We start from the raw sequence: 14362 nt of genomic DNA, 5'->3' as shown, positions 1-14362 counted from the left end.
GTGGTTTGGGGTCGTGGACAAGTCCCTCAGCCTAGTAGGGCTTCTTCACCTCTATGTAATGGGAAGGCTAGCTTTTCTCCTGTGTCCAAGAAGCCTACGCTTTCTGGTTCTCATTTTCCAAGGAGTTCCCGCTTTCGTTGTTCACCTACCAGAGTTTGGGGCCTTTGCTCTTCTCATCGTGGCCAATCTCCTTCTCCAGGGCATTCTCTTGCATGTCGGTCTTCTTCTTGCAACCGTATACGTGCTTCATTACACAGCCGTGTACATGGTTTGTCTCACGATTTTGTATGTGGTTCCACGCATGGCCGTATATGTGATTCGTCACTCAACCTGTGCCTGAGCCCCCTTTCACAGGATCTTCCATCGATTGAGGGCTTAGTCCTGCCAGTGGAAGGTGTGACATCTAGCTTTCAAGGGAAGTTTCTCCAGTGGCCTTAGGGAAAGATGAGGATCCTTTTCAGCCATCTACTTCATGTCGTCATTCTCCTTTGCCAGAGCCAGAGTAGGGGTGAGTGCCAAGGGTTTGTCTTCATTTTCGGAGGTTATTGCTCTCATTTGTGAGTTCAGTAATTTTGAGGAGCCGAGGCCCCAGCATTTTAAAAATTGTTTCATTTTAACAATACAGGCAGTAATATCTTACAAACCACAACCTACCAAACTAAATACTTAGGTACAAAAGGCTCGCTTTAAGAAAAACGTTTAGCAAACTACAGTAGTACCTCAGGTTATGAAATTAATCCGTTCTGAAGCGGCCTTTGTAACCTGATTTTTTTGTATCCAGAACTACGTTTTACATGTAAATTGCCTAATTCGTTCCAAGCCCTACAAAAACAACACAGTAAATTTTATAATAAAGCTAAATTGACCAATAAAAAATGATACACAACAATTTGGACCATTCAATACCTAACCTAACTGTTATTGTACCTGTAAATAAAGTGTATTAGTGTACATAGTACAAGAAATACTGTACGTACATGTATGTAGTAAAATGTGGAACCTTACCTTTCGAGTGAGGCGATGTCCGAAAGTGGCGACAGAGGAGGAGGACAAACGGCAGAAAACATGAACACTTAACTTTACGAAAGACATTAAAAAATGACAGCAAACATCAATACTAAACTTTATGAAATCACTGATACGAATTTACGTTAACGAATGAAATCTATGTGAATGAACGAATTCCACGTATGTACGATAACGCTGCCAAAACGAAATGGTTGAGGAACTCCCTTATGTAGATGCATGATGGGATACATGCTGACCAATAGGAGAGTAGGATCTCACAGCGGTAACTAGCATCAGGAACCAAAGGGAGAGTGGGAGGATGGTGGAGAGTCTACGGAGTTGGCGGCGCGCGAGTTTTAAAATTGTTCTCTGCGGCCCAGGCGAATCTCGGACTTTACAGTACATACACCCTTTCACGACCTGAATTATTTTCGTACACAGAAGCAAAAAATTCTTCGTCTTTGCCTTCGTAACCTGGATTTTTCGTACGTAGGGACTTTCGTATGTAGGGGTATGACTGTACTAATCATCGCTAAGAGGAAAAGGAATGATCAGTAAGTCAGCTGTATCCATGATGACACTTCCACATGTACCAATCTAAAACATTTTACTCTTCAAATGTCCAGAAATTTCAGAAAGCATGATGAAAGAAAGCTTGCACTCAAAGAACAAACCTAAGAAGTGTTATAAAAAGTCTTCTAGCCAATAATCACTTAGAGAACATTCCTTACAAAAATAAAAGTTTAACTCTACATTTAACATGCCTGTGACATGGAAGAAGTCTTTATAAGCCATTGTAGGATTCTTTCGTAGGCCAAAATGAAATGTTTGCAAGGTATTCGTGATTGTTTGCTTGTATGGTGTTTTTAAGTTGCTTGGAACCAGTGGTTATTCAGCAACAGGACCAACGGCTTTACGTGACATCTGAACTACATGGAGAGTGAACTTCTGTCATCAGAAACACACATCTCTTACTCCTCAATGGAATGCTAGAGAATTGAACTTGTGGCTACTGAGGTGGCATGCCAACACCATACCAACCACACCACTGAGGTGCTAGAAGGTATTGGTAAGTAGAATTTAGCTAACTATTTTTGACGGTATTTCTGTTAAGACATTTGAAATAAAAGCAGTGATTTGATGCTGAAATTGTGGCTTTGTGATGCAGTAACCTGGCACAAATTAGCAACTGGCAAGAGGGACAGTACCACATAAAAAGATAAGATTCTTGATGAATCTTCTCTTTTTTAAAGTTAGATGACATTCATTAATTTGTCTCCAGTCTTGAGTCTTTTAGGGTATGGGTTTTATTGAGTAGTACTGTATATGTAAAATACTCCAATACAAAAGTTTTTTTATGTTAGAAATTCGTTTTTGTCCTATAATACTGTTGCATTATTACACCATTTACCTTCATTTGTCCATTCACATCGATTGATTATGAAATTTAATCTGTGGGCTTGTTTTTTTTTTATACTGTTGTAGGTCTGTGGGCTTGTTTTCTTAAATAATGTTGTAGGAAGTCTTATACAGATTTCAGAATATATTTTATATTCATTCCTTATTTTAATAGACATTTAATGTGCCTTAACAGGGATAAGCATGACCTTCTTGTGGGGTAGATCATTACAGTACATAGTTTAGTCTTGAGAGTACATAATACATAGCAGATTCAAGCCATTTTAACATTTATATTAGTGTATTTCTTCATAAGGCTAAAGTTCTCAGGGATGATAACTTATTTCACTACATTTCAGTTCAGTGCTGAATGACTTCTTAGGTCCCAGCACTATGCTTGGCCTTTGCCAAAATTCTATATTCTATTCTATTCTACTACATTTCAGTCATTACAAAAAGTGAAAGCATTAGAAATGATTGAAATAGAAGAAATTTCTTATGTGGAACTCACCAAGAAATTGAAGGATGAACAGTAGATTGAAAATCTTCAAACGGGAAAAGTATTTGTAAGTTTTGCTATAAAAAAAAATTACAAAGCATGAGGACCAAGGACGTGACAAAGAAGATGGACCTACTAACGGAAATTTTCTATGGCAGGAAGCCTTAACCTTGTACTACATACTATAAGCAATTCAGCAGTAAGACTGATATTGAAGAGGTTATTAGTCATTTGCAGCCGGTATGAGATGTTTAAAATACTTTAATATGTAAAGCATCAAAATTACTGGGCCAGCGTCTGCTAGTGATGAGGCCACCAACACATTTCCTGCATAGTTTAAGATTTGTCAAAGAAGATGGCTACCATCCCAAATGGGTGTTCAGTAGTCAAGAAATAGGCCTATTCTGGAAGGAAATGCATAGCAAGATGCTTCCATCAAAGTGCAAAGTAGGCAACACAGCACCCAAAAATGGATCACTGTGTTCATGTTTATGTAGCCTGTGAAGGCTATATCCCTGAAGCCAGGAGTTATGAGTTATACAAAGAAGATAAGTCTGCCTTTCAAAATCCTGTTAATAATTGCTAATGCTCCTTGCCATTCTTAATCTATCACCATCGAAGACCCAGATTTGTATGTCAGGTTAATGCCTGTCTCAACATGACTGCACCCCCTCATTTTGGGACCACCTTGACGTGGTGAGGGAGCTCTCGAACCTCAGGAATCTCTTCCCAGGTTCGAACCCAAGAGTCCCATATGACATTATATATATTCGAGTTAACTTATGTGGACTTTTCCATTTTTGCCAAAGTTTTTGAAAGCAAATAAATGAGAAAACATATCATGGCTTAACGTGGAGTTAAATCCGAAGCTAAATAGTGAGAACTGTGGTAGATCCATCATCTACCCAACAATGTTCGGACCTGTTTTTCAGGCGGAACTATTCTGTGGAGCTGGACCACGGATTCCAGGGGGGGCCTGGTTCTAGGAATAGAACTCTCGGCATTCTATCCAGTTTGCCCATAATTTGATTAGGATGGGGATAATTGTATTAACATAATACTCTTAGTCCTAGCAAGCGGGTTCTGCTTACAGTTGGGCCATACTAATCATGTTATGCCATCCCCTTTTGGGGTAGGGTAGGGATGCGGACATTTGGGAGTCCTTTCTCACTTGTGCCTTTGGCGGAAGATTTAACTTTGCGAAGGGCCAATGATATCTTTTCAAAATTTCTTTTTTTTTTCTTTTCTTTCTTTGTAAAAACTCAAAATTTATGAACATTGAAATAAATGATTTGAGTACCCCTGGGCCCCATGATGGAAAAACTATGGCACAGTTGATGACCATTGGCACGTCACTCCCGAATTTCCTAGGTACTGCCACAAGTAGTGAAAGTACTATAAAAGATACAAAGGAACACCCTGTTCCAAGTAAAGCAGCAGAGCCAGAAAACCAAATAAAGTGCATAAATAAAAAAGAAACAAACAAAAACAAAAATAAATTGGTAAACTCCAATATCGTAACAATGGAACCATATATGATGAACAATAATTCTGAATTAGAGACAAATAATCCTCCCAGCAATACAGAAAAATATAAAAATCATAATAGACAAGCAACATACATAGAACAAGGACCAAAAAGAAACAAAAATTACCGACTTAATCCCACATTGGTACATTTTGATGACCTCTTTGGACCAGATAATTGGTCAAGATTTCTAGTCCTCAAAGCTGACGACAAAATCTCAGCAGCGATGCTAGAAAACAAATTACTTAACATATATCCAACACAAGACATGGAATGCAGACACATCAAGGACAATGAATGGCTTATCCAAGTAACCAATAAAAAGCAGTCCACTGCCTTTTTAAGTATAACAGAAATAAATAATATAAAGGTAATAATTACAAGCCACGAAACGTTGAGTTATGTAAAGGGTACAGTCATCCTACCCAATAGCGAGCAGGAGCTTCCTTCAAAACAACTATTGCTAGACTCCCTAAAATTGAGATATAACAATATCCACGATTTAGAAATATACTCTATTTCAAGTAGGAAAGATAAAAATAAAAATATCAACATAGCCAAAATAAAATTTACAGGCCAAGACTTACCATTTAAAATAAAAATTCTTGGACAAAATAGAGAAGTTCGTCCTTTTGTTCCTAAACCAGTACAATGCACACAGTGCTCAAGGTATGGACACACATACAAAAGATGCCGTAATAAGGCCGTATGTGCAGTCTGTGCATCAGATGACCATACCACTAATTGGAACTGTAATCAATCAAAATGTATTAATTGTGGACTAGCCCATCACGCAAAATCTAAGGAGTGTTCATTTTACCAATATAACGCAGAACTTCAGTTGTTAATAAATAGGACAGGAATGTCAGTTATGGAAGCCAGACTTGAGCTAAAAGTAAGAGGCGTTAATAATCCATCCAAAACCCCCACCTTTTCAAATGTGACTAAAAATCAAGACATCAAACAGCACAATAACAAACAAGATAATATAAACATAGAAACTAAATTTCATACCAATAATACTGAAACCCAAAATAAAAGTGATATTATAACAACCAATACCAGAAAGAACCCCACCTAAGGGAAAAAAAGTAAATATTGAAAATTACAATCAATCCAGAGAAACTCCAACTACACCAGGAGAACATTTTAAAAAAGATATTAAACTAACCTCGTCACAAGTGGAAATACACAATTACCCTCAATCTCAATCAAACAGCCAACATCTGGACAGTAAAGATCACTCTTTACAATTTCCATCAAATATTACTAATGAAAATCATACCATTGAACCAAACCAAAATATAACTATCACCCCCAACCATCCACAAGACCCAAATATCCCATTAACAACAACAAAACAAATAACCCCTCAAACCAACAGTCCTTATCACTACAGAAAAGGAACAATAGAATTACAAAACCAGAAATTTCTAAAGCTAGACCAAAAACTTCTGAACCAATAATTAACATTACCAAACATGCTTCATCTTATGGTTGTAATGAATGCTTTGTAAGTAGATATAACCAACTAACTACCAAGACAGAGGACACAGTACGAAATTGTATAGACAATTTTTCCAAATTAAGGAGGTGCCCTTTAACACACTAACATGAGAACGAATTATGTTCTGAATCCTTAAAATACAAAAAGGAAATTATAAAATCAAAAATAGACTTATTAATATTCAACTATGAAAAACAAACAACTGCAGAATCTAATAACCAACATACAAATGCAACGATTAAAAAACCACAAATAAATTCAAATGCATATAAACTACGAGATAAAGTAAAATCAGCAATCAATTTACAGAATTAACACCAATTCCTCCCAATAATGGAATATAAATGGTCTCTTAACCCGACTACGTCTGGGTGAATTACAAAGAATCATACGAGACCACAACCCAATGTGCATATGTCTACAACATATAGGAAGTAACCCTACAAATATCCAACACTATAAAATTGCCTGTTATTCACCAACTGACGGTGGAAAATTAGGCACAGCCATATACGTTCATAATAGCATTACATATGAACCTGTTGACATACCATCTATGCCATATCAAATAACATCAATTAAACTGTATATGCCTGATAAAAGTAAAATCACTATTTGTAATTTATATAACCAACCAAATTTCAATGCAAATTTCAGTGATTTTTCTGAACTTATTAGCAAAAGTATACAGGAACCCCTACTTATAGTAGGAGATTTTAATGCACATAATCCATTATGGGATATTAAAAACCCCACTGACACATCCGGATTCAACATAGAGAATACTATAATGAAACACAACCTGTATTGTCTCAATGAAAGTGAAGTTCCAACATATTTTTCAAATACACACCTAACCTTTTCTTCAATTGACATTTCATTATGTTGAAATGATGTAGCCGAGAAATTTGAATGGAACGTCCTAGACGATTCATACACAAGTGACCATTTTCCAATCATTCTGAACTACTTAAGTAATGTCAAAATATTGCCACCTACAAGATATAATATCCTAAAAGCTAACTGGGATAAATATTTCCTATACACACGAAACACCACCATTCCCACATAATGAAGATCACAATACTACATGTGAATCCTTCTCAAACTTCATAATAAATGCTGCAGATAAAAGCATTCCAAAAACCAAATCACATTCCACAAAATCCCCTGCCCCATGGTGGAATCCAACTTTAACAACATTAAGTAAAATAAAACATATATTGAGTCGCAATCTAAACAGACTCAAAATTCGCCTTAAATCACTCAACAAAATGCCCTATAGTATAAACATATTAAACAAAATAGTTATAACAAACATAACAATTAACCACATTAAACCACTATATAACAAATATACAGCCAAATTTAGAAAAACGGTAATAGCTGAAAAAATCGCATCATGGAAGGAATATGTCTCAAACATATCTTCAAGCACATCCACAAGGGATGTCCGGCAAAAGATAAGGAAAATCAATGGAAAACATATAAGACCTCCAAGAAGTGCAATACATTTAAATGGAAAAATATACCATGATACTTATGAAATATCAAACATAATTGGGAAACATTTTGAAAACATCAGTGCTTACTCCAGGCTAGATACACTTTCAAAATATCAGAAAACAAAAAGAAAATATAATACTCAATTTTGAAACTCTAGAAGACCTGGAATATAACTATATTTTTAACATGGATGAACTAGATAATGCCATCAACTCTTGTCATCCCTCTGCACCAGGATATGATAAAATATCATTTGAAATGATAGAAAAATTAGCTCACATAGCTAAATCATATTTATTAAAATTTTATAATAGTATCTGGCTAAAACGTGTCTTTCCTGATAAATGGAAACATACCATAATTATTCCAATAAACAAACCAGGAAAGGATGCAAGTAATCCATCCAATTATAGACCGATATCTCTAACAAGTTGCCTATGCAAAATCTTAGAAAAAATTGTTAATGCACGATTAACGTATGTAATAACCAAAGAATCCATTTTAACACCAACACAATCTGGTTCAATAGCTAGCAGATCAACCCTAGATCCCTTAACACACTTAGAAGATCATATCAAAAAAGGCTTTGAACAAAAGAAATTAACAGTAGCTATATTTTTTGATATAGAAAAAGCATACGATACAACATGGAAACATAACATCATGCAAAAACTCCACTCCAAGGGACTAAGAGGCCAATTACCAATATTTATTAAGAACTTCTTAACAAACAGAACTTTTCAAGTAAGAGTAGAAAATTCCTACTCAGTAACCTATAAACTGGAAGAAGGAATCCCTCAAGGTAGTGTCTTGAGCTGTACATTGTTTGCTTTAGCAATCAATGACATTACTATAAATTTACCAAGTGGTGTAAAAAACAGTTTATATGTTGATGACTTTGTCATTTACTATACGAGTAGTAATTTGAGACATGCTCAGAGAGTTCTCAGTACTGCCATTTTAAATATATGTAGTTGGACAAATTCAGTTGGATTTAAATTTTCAACTGATAAAACAAAAGCAATCGTCTTCTACAAAGACAAAAGATGGATGAAGAACCAAACAATCAAACTGCATCTTTATAGCACTGAAATACAATTTTGTACAAAAAAGTATCTAGGAGTAATATTTGATCAACATTTAAATTGGAAAGAGTACACCAAATACATTAAAGCCAATGGCATCAAAGCCCTTGCCATATTAAAAAAGTTATCACACACTAATTGGGGAGCAAAGCGAGTCATTTTATTAATGATATATAAGGCAACAGTCTTATCCATAATAGATTACTGCTGTCCAATATATTCATCCGCCTCAGAATCTGCATTAAAATTTCTCGATGCAGTGTACCATGAAGGCGTGCGATTGTGCACAGGAGCATTCCGATCGTCCCCAACAAACTCACTTTTGGTGGAGGCAGGTGTTTTGCCCTTAAAACATCACCGTAATTTAATAACAATACAAAGAGGTCTTTCAATGCAAGCGGGATCGTCTCCTGCAGCTGACTGCTTCCAAAACTGTAATCCAGTAACAGCAGTTAATAGTACTAGCTCTTTCACAAAAAGAGCTAGATACATAATGAACATACATAATATGGATCCAATTTTTCACCCACCAATGGAATTGCCACCACCATGGATTTTAAATCGAGTAAAGATATGTACCTCCCTGTCTTACCTACTCAAAGCAAATGAAAAGTACGGAAACGTACCGCCAACATGCTTTGGAGCACATTAGAAGAAAAGGATATAAATTTATGGTATATACAGACGGCTCCAAAAATAATGTTGGAGTAGGAGCATCTGCATATTCGAAAAATATGTTAATTAAAAAAACCCTACCTTCATTATCATCAGTATTTACTGCTGAAGTCACAGCCATACAGATGGCTCTAGATATGATATCTGAGGCAAAAGCAAGTGTCTGTTATTTTCAGTGACTCACGTAGCGCTATAGATGCAATAAGACAGTATAAACCAGGAAACCAAATAGTACAGGAAATTCAAATAAAAATTCATCAACTCCTCCAATCAGGAATATCAATGGAAATATGTTGGATCCCAGTACACGTGGGAATAAAAGGAAATGAATATGCAGACTCTGCTGCCAAATTAGCCTGCACTATCCCTCCAACAATTTCACATGCCCCAGTGTCAGACTGGGTAAAATCTGTTAAAACATTGATTTACCAGGATTGGAAAGGAGAATGGGCCTCGGTGCCAACAACAAATAAACTTAAAAACATAAAAACTGAAGTATATGCATGGAGGACAAACTCACAAGAGGAAAGATCAAAAGAGGTGATCCTAGCAAGGCTCCGTATAGGACACACAAGATTCTCACATGGTCACTTGATGTCAACACCACATGCTGACCCAGTGAAATGTAACAGATGTCAAACACCCATGACAGTACAGCATTTGCTTGTTGAGTGCCCAAATTGGACCCCGCAAAGATCTATTTATCTGCGGAGTTCGGAAATGAAAAGTATTCTTGCTGAAAGCAGGGATTTTTCAATTAATAAAATCATAAATTTTTAAAATAAGACGGGTTTCTCAAATAAAGTCTATTTTTCTCTTTCTTTCTTTCTTTCTTTCTTTCTTTTCTCAGGATTGATCCCCCTCTTGATTTGAGACTGCCTTGACGGAGTTACGCATTTCCAACCTATGGTTGAAAATGCGTAGCGGGCAAGAGGGCTTTCGAACTGGGAGAATTATCTCCTAGTTTGAATCTAAATGTCTCAATTTTTCTCTTACTTGATCATCTTCCAATCTCTTACTTTCTTTCGCTCTGTTACTCCCCCTAGCTGTCCTCCTTCTCTTCACTAAAACCCTCGTGTAGGTTGGGAAGGAGCTGGGTCTCTGAACTTAGGCTTTACCTTGATCCAAATGGCAGGGACTATTGCGGTTTGGTCCGCCGCTCGATTATGTTTAGACCCTGAGGATATTGATGTGATTCCACATCAATATTTATTGGGGCGGGACTACATGTGGGGACTTGCCTACGGAATCCGGGGAGGTATAGTCTCCACGGTAGGACTCTCGGCAATTTATCCGGATTGCCCTCTAAAATAACATGAGTGGGGATGATTGCATACTAGCTATGCCCTCGGTCCTATCAAGCGGGTTTTGCTTACACTTGAGCCAATCATGTTATGTTAAGAGCCATCCCTTCGGGGTAGGGTAGGGAGTGGACATATGGGAGATGGTCTCTGCTGTGTGTCTTTGGTGAGGGGGAAGTCTTTGAGAGGAGACCCAGTTTTTACCATGGCTTGCAGTTGGTTTCTCTGTAATTTCAAAAAAAAAAAAGCGAAAAATGGAATATGACTCTGGAACTCAGTCCCCCGGAAAATGTGACCCCATGACACTAGAGACGACTTCGGCTTGTTTAAATAAGGAAAGCTCTGTTGACAACCTCGGCAATAAAAAGGATTCCTCCAACAATACTTCTCTGACCAATGTTGTTAAAGACAATTTATCGGCACTGGTGGAAAATAATTCTAGTAGTAACAGTAATACTTTACTCTCTGGTTCTGGCTCATTACCAGATACAACAAAAAATCTGAAAATTCTCCACTTAAAAAACATACCAATTGGTTGTAGCTATGACATAATTCATGAAGCCTTCTGTAGATTTGGGGCAATCAAAGAAATTTTAATGGAGCTTAATGGTAGTAAAGGATTTTGGGAAGCTTGGGTATCATTTTCAAGTTTTGAGATTGCTTTAGAAGCAAATAAAAATTTAGAGAGCATAAGAATTGACAATTGTTTGATTTCTGGGGCTCTATGTGATAAAGCACCAAGACACCTAGAGGTATATAAACCAGAAGAATGGTTGGAAAAAGAAATAGAGCATGGACTTCCAGAAGTAAGAACCCCCAAGCCCCCAACATGGATAATTGCATCTGGGAAGATAGAAAATTATAACTATTATAAGATGAGTAAATTTATACAAAAAAAATTTGGTTTAATTAAAAGTAAGGATATTAGTAGATACGGTAAGCAATCTGTTTTGATTAATGCAAAATCAGATACTCAAGCTCACATGCTTTGTGGCATGAAGATTGCAGAAATTGATCCTATTAAGGAAATTAAACCACATATGAGCTTCAGCTATGGTAAGGGAGTAGTTTTTGATAAAGATCTATATGAATTTTCAGAACCAGAAATTCTGGACATGTGCCCTGCTAATGTTTGGAAAGTAAGTAAGATCCCTCAAACAAGCATGGTAGTTTTAACATTTGAAACCCCTGCCATACCAGATCATATAATTATTGAGAATGAAAAAGTACGTGTTCGAGAATATAAACCTAGGCCTTTACAATGCTTTAATTGTTTCAAGTACGGTCACCCTTCCCGGTACTGCAATAATACGAAGATCTGTATTAACTGTTCTTCGTTAGAACATGGCCAATGCAACAGAGATACAACCTGTGCAAACTGTAAAGATCATCATAAATCAAATGATAAAATTTGTAGAGAATACAAGAAAGAAGAAGCTGCCATTTTGAAAGCAAATGCTGAACATATTAGTGTAGGTTATGCAAAGCATTTACTCAATCGACAACTTAATTTTGCTCAAGCGGTTAAGATGCCACCAAAAGATTATAATCCACTACCCCTTACTACCACAGGGGGACCAGTGGTAGCACCTGGCCCGTCAGGTGCATCTCCCTTAGTGGAAGTAGCCCAGCCATCTGGGTCAAGTGCTCAGCTTATAAAAGCCAGAGCACAAACCTCCAGAGAGGTCAAGATGGTTTCCACCACACCAAAAGTAGTGTCACCGATAGGAGCATCTCTCCTAGAGGTAGTAGCCCAGCCTTCTGGGCCAAGTGCTCGAACTGTTTGAAGTTCTAGCACAATCCTCCAAGGAAGCCAATGTGGCTTCCACCACCTCAAATGTATTGTCTCAGGCAGAATCTCTACCTGATTTGATGGAGATTAGAAAACAAGATCTTCCAAAGAGGAAAAGGTCCCCATCCTCCTCACCTTCATCCAAATCAGGTAAGTGCCCTACTGCTCATGATCCAAGGTTGACTTGTATAAAGATCACAGAAAGAAAGAAAAGAAGAGCGGTGGCCTAGTAAAGCCTTCCATCTCCAGGCCTTACATGGCTTCATCTGAAAAGTCCCAAAAGACAAATGAGACAAAGAAAAATAATAACAAAAGATAATGTCTATTATCCAGTGGAATTGCAGAGGTCTAAGTACTAGCATTGAGCAAATAAAAACTTTAACCAGGGACTTGGACACGAAGGTAATTTGTCTACAGGAAACCAAGATCAGTGACAAACCATTTAATCCTGGACTCAATTATCATTTTTGTAGATCCCCTCCTTTGCAAGGTGCAAGAGCTCAAGGTGGTACAGGTTTTATTATTCACAAATCTGTAAAATTTGAAACAATCCCACTCAATACACCACTACAGGCATGTGCAGTTAGAACTCATATCGGAAAAAAAATTACTTTATGCTCGCTATATATTGAACCATCTTTAGAACTTTTCCTCTTAGATCATGCTGGGAATCCAAGAAGGCTTAGCCTTTCTGACCTCCAAGACCTGATCAATCAGCTTCCTGCCCCTTTTATTTTGATGGGTGATTTTAATGCAAAGCATACTTTATGGGTGGAAATGTATGCGATAGATGGGGTAATCTTGTTGAAGAATTAATCGACAACAATGATGTAATACTAATGAATGATGGTTCTCCAACTAGGTATGATGTATTCCACAACTCTACATCAGCCATTGATTTGTCAATCTGTTCCTCATCCATTCGATTGGACTACCTTTGGTCAGTAAATGAACACCTACATGGCAGTGACCATTGGCCAATAATGTTAAATTATGTCCATAATCTTCCTTCTCAGTGTCCACCAAAATGGAAGATAGACGAGGCAGACTGGGCAGCTTATGAAAAGTGTTCACACACCGATAAAGAGTATGATGAATTTACATCTCCAGTGCATGCCTATCAACATCTTGAAAATATTATGATGATAATGCTAGCAAGTTTATACCTAAAACATGCGGTTTACCTCATCGCTCTGTAGTTCCTTGGTGGAGTAAAGAATGTGCCAACGCAAGAAAAGTGACCCGAACTTGCTTCAGAAGATACTTGAGAACAAACTATGTAGCAGATAGAATAGCGTACCTCAGAGCCTGTGCCAAACAAAAAAGAACTTTTAAAAAAGCAAAGAGAGCATCTTGGAAGAAATATATATCTAATATTAATACCAAAACTCCTTCAAAGGAAATATGGGACAAGATTAGAAAACTTCAAGGCAAATTCGTCCCTAAGCCTCTACCAATATTAAGGGAAAATAATAGATATATATCTGACCCCAAAGATGTAGCAGAGGTTCTTGCAAAGCACTTTGCCCATGTATCAAGTGCTGACAACTATTCCCCAGCATTTCAACAAATTAGAGCATCAACATCTGTTGTTCCTCCTGCTTCTTCAAATACTGAAGCTTTTAACCTGCCTTTTAGTATGGAGGAGATGCAAAATGCTATCTCTAGCTCTTCTTTAACTGCCCCAGGTGAGGATGGCATCCGGTATGAAATGATATCACATCTTCCAGTGGATACCAAGGAATTTTTATTAGAAACCTTTAATGGACTATGGGCTTCCCATACATCTCCTGATTCCTGGCATACATCAATTGTAATTCCAGGCCACAAGTCTGGTAAAGACCCAGAACTGCCATCTAGTTATAGGCCCATATCCTTGACCAGTTGCATATGCAAATTATTTGAGAGAATGATCAACAACAGACTTGTGTGGTATCTAGAATCAAAAAATCTTTTATCTAACAGGCAGTTTGGTTTTAGGAAGAACCGAAGTACTCTAGACCCTTTGCTGATGTTATCAAGGGAAATTTCAAATGCCTTTTCTAACCAAAACCAGGTGGTGG

This window comes from Macrobrachium nipponense, chromosome 6, assembly GCF_015104395.2.
Source record: "Macrobrachium nipponense isolate FS-2020 chromosome 6, ASM1510439v2, whole genome shotgun sequence".
Taxonomy (NCBI): domain Eukaryota; kingdom Metazoa; phylum Arthropoda; class Malacostraca; order Decapoda; family Palaemonidae; genus Macrobrachium; species Macrobrachium nipponense.
The sequence above is the reverse complement of the archived record's forward strand: the minus strand, read 5'-3'. Positions refer to the sequence as shown.